Below are 4,216 nucleotides of genomic sequence, written 5' to 3' on the forward strand. Positions count from 1 at the left end.
AAAAAAAAAAAAAAAAACCTACTGTAAGAAACTAAAAATGACTTACAAAAATGGGAGAATATACCATGCTCATGGGCAGGAAGACTGAATATTTTGAAAATGTACACACTACCCAACTTTTAGATATAATGTAATCGGGATGCAGTTTCCATCATATTATTTTTTTTAAGGAATAGAAAAAGTAATCACTAATTTATATGGACAGAAAAGAGACCTTGGATAAACAAAACATAATTTGAAGAAGATCAAAGTAATAGTTCTCACATTTCCAATCTCAAACCCTAATATACAGTTGCAATAGTAAAAACAACCTGGTATTTGTTCAATGACAGACACATAGACCAATGGAACAGAACTGAGAATTCAGATACATCAACCTACACACAGCTGATCTTTGAGAAAGACCCATATACATTAACTAGGGAATAAAACAGTCTCTTTAACAAATCGTGCTGGTCAAACTGGATATCCATTTGCAGAAAAGTGAAACAGGATCCATACTTCACCTCATATGCAAAAACTAACTCAAGGTAGATCAAAGATCTAAATATGAACCTGAAACTATAAAGATCATTGAAAAAACACAAGCAAACTTGTTATTAGGTGCCCACAAGTCAGGTTCGACTCACAGCAAGCCCGTGTACAACAGAATGAAACACTGCCGGGTCCTGCACCATCTTCACAATCATTGCCATGCTTAAGCCCATCATTACAGCCACTGTGTCAAGCCATCTCACTGAGGGTTTTCCATTAGTTGCTGATCCTCTGCTTTACCCAGCATGATATCCTTGTGCAAAGACTAGTTCCTTCTGACAACATGACCAAAGTATGAGAGAGAAGATAGGGCCATTCTTACTTCTAAGGGGCATTCTGGCTGTACTTCCTCCAACACAGATTTATTTGTTCTTCTAGCAGTCCATACATTCAATAATCTTCACCAACATCACAATTCAAATATGTCAATCTTCTCAGATCTTCCTTATTCATTGTCCAGCTCTCATATACATATGAGGCTATTGAAAATATTATAGTTTGGGTCAAATGTACCTTAGTCTTCAAAGTGCTAATATATCATTTGATTTCTTGACAGCTACTTTCCTAATTGTTGATTGTGGTTTCAAGTAGAATTAAATCCTTGACAATTTCAATATTTTCTCCATTAATTATGGTGCTGCTTATTGGTCTAGTTGAGAGGTTTTTTTTTTTTTTCCTTTATATTAAAGTGTAATCTATATTGAAGACTGTAGTCATTGATCTTCATCAGTAAGTGCTTCAAAGATTTTTCTTTTTTTTCACTTTCAGCAAGCAAGGTTGTTTCATCTTCATATTGTAGGTTGTTAATAAATTTTCCTCCAATCCTAATGCCATTTTCTTTAGGGGAAAAGTTAGTTAGGGTCCCTAATTTATGGCCTAAATAAACTATCAAACATAAGAAAAATGCACAAACAGCAGAAGATAAACCAGATAATTAAGTTCGTCTGAAAATTAAATTCTTATGAACAATAGAAGATTTCCCCCAAACAGTACAAAGAAAGTATAGACTGTGAAAAAATGTTTGGCAACAACATATGTGACAAGCAACTTATCTCTAAAATTTTAGATAACTTTAACATTTCCACATCTAAAAACAAATAATCCTATTTAAAAATGGACAGAGGACATGAAAAGGCACTTTAGTAAAGAAGATAGAGAGGTGGCCAACAAATACCTTAAGAAATGCTTATGATTGTTAACCATTTTACCCACTGCTATAGAGTCGATTCTGAATCACAGCAACACTGTAAGACAGAACAATACTTCCCTGTAAGGCTATAAAACTTTAGAGAGCAGACTATATCATCTTTCTCCCACAGAGTAGCTGGTGGGTTCAAAATGCTGACCTTTTGTTTAGCAGATAAATGGTTTTACCACTGTGCCACCAGATCTCCTCATTAACCATTAGAAAGCTATAAATCAGAACAACAATGAGATATTATCTCAATCCAACAATAATAGCAAAGTTAAACAAAATAGAAAATAGCAAATGCAGGTGAGGCTGTGAAGAGATTGGGACTTCCATACACTGCTGGTGGGACTATAAAATGATATAATCACTGTGGGTAATATTATGACACTTCCTTATACAGTTGGAAATAGAAATACCATTAGATCCAGCAATTTCACTACTAGATATAAATCCTAAGGAAGTGAGAGCTCACCCATGTTCATCGCAACACTATACACAATAGCAAAGAGGTAGAAAGAGCATAAGTGCCCATGAATATATAAATGGTTAAACAAACTATGGTACATGCACACAATGGAATACTATGTAATATTAAAGAATAATGAAGAATCTGCAAAACACTTCCTAATTAGAGAAACTTGAAGGATATTATTCTGAGTGAAATAAGTCAATCACAAATGTATAAATATTGTATGAGTCCATTATTTTAAAAATCAAGGAAAGGTTTACATATGGAAAGAAATATTCTTTTACAGTTACCAGTGCTGAAAGTGGAGGGGAGGGAAAATTGCTAGCTAGGTAAGAGGCATGTATTAATTTGGGTCAAAGGAAAGGCAGTATACAAACAGTGGGTGACCAGCACAATATCACTAAGGAAAAGGAGGGCAATTCTCTTGTGGAGAGGGGCATGAGAGTTACAGACAACAAAGTTAAACACTGCTACATGCACAATCCTGCATTACCAGTAACAACAAACAGTAATCTATGAGTGGATATATAGTTTGGCAGACAAGATAAACATGTGCAGACAGATGAACAGGACCACACTCACAACCATATATATGTTTGGCACACAATATTTCTACATATTTAATTGTATGTGCTGTAAAAAATGTCCATATATATAGAAGAGATAACAGGGGCAGAATTATGAAAACTTCTTTACTGCAACCAAAAGCCTTGAAAGAGTGGGAAGCTGGGCCTGCCGGCTCAGTTCCATGATTGTGGAGAACATCAAGGTCTCTTGGCATGACATAGTCCACAAAACTTTGTTGTACATCCTACTTTGATGAGTAGAGATTGGGGTTTTGTAAGTTTGTGAGTGGCCATCTAAGGTACAACTATTGGTATCTCCTTGTCTGGAGCAAAGAAGAGTGAAGAAATCAAAGACCCGTGGAAACAATTAGTCCAAGAAACCAGTGGATCATGTGAACTTCAGCCTCCAGGACCCTGAGATCAGAACCAGATGGTGCCTGGCTACCACTGCCAAACATTCTGAAAGGGATCACTATAGAAGATCTTGGATAGAGTGGGAGAAAAATGTGCAACAAATCTGAAAATGGAAAAGAGAAAAAAAAAAAAAAAAAAAGATCAGGCTAACTTGTCTGATAAAGATAAGTGGAACCCCTAAGATTATGGCTTGTAGTCAACCTTCAGGCCTGGAACTGAACTTACTCTCATGGCTCAACTTTCAGCCAAACAACAAACAGGAATATGAGGTGAAAAATAACAAGGAAGTACACACTTCTTGAAACCATCAACCATAAGAGTTCAACAGGGCAACATTTGCCCAGAAATGAAGCTCAGACTGAAGGAATGGATAGGAAGAAGGACAAAGTGATAGTTGTGTGTCAACTTGGCTTGGCCTGGTTTTTAGTGGCTGAGCAGCTCAATGTAGTTATTCCCCATGAGGAGAAGAGTAGTCAACTCCATGGTGGAATCCAATGGAGCAGCTGAATAGATGCTTTGGGGATGTGGTCTGCTGAAGCATCTCTGAGGAAGGTCCCTAGATTTTGGCACACTTGAATACTGCATCTAGCTGAGTTGTCCTTCAGCAGCATGCTGTGTTGCCTGGCAATCGTGGGACTATTAATAGATTTGAATTAGTGGCTTGCTGTGTAGTTTCATAATTTTGAGACAATGCCATTTTACTGATCGACCTTGGGTGTGTCAGCCTTAGTAGCCAGCATCTGCCTGAGTGAAGAGATGTCTCCAGCTTCAATGGGCCAGGAGCAAGAGGCAGAGCTGAAGCCCAAGGTCAAGGAGCTTTCACTCAACCCCTAGAGCTAGCACTATGAACTCAGACTTCTAGCCTTCTAAAATGTAAGAGAATAAAATAAAGCTCTGTTGGTTAAAACCACTCATTTGTTATATTTCTGTTATAGCAGCAGGAAGTAACCAAAATAGACAGAGAAATGGTAACCACAAGGAGGAAGTGGGAAGAACGAGGATTGCGATCAGTGTCACCTAACAAAATGTGTATGAACTGTT

The sequence above is a fragment of the Orycteropus afer genome, unplaced genomic scaffold, assembly GCF_000298275.1.
Source record: "Orycteropus afer afer isolate SDZICR_OR568_19922 unplaced genomic scaffold, OryAfe1.0 scaffold00565, whole genome shotgun sequence".
NCBI lineage: Eukaryota > Metazoa > Chordata > Mammalia > Tubulidentata > Orycteropodidae > Orycteropus > Orycteropus afer.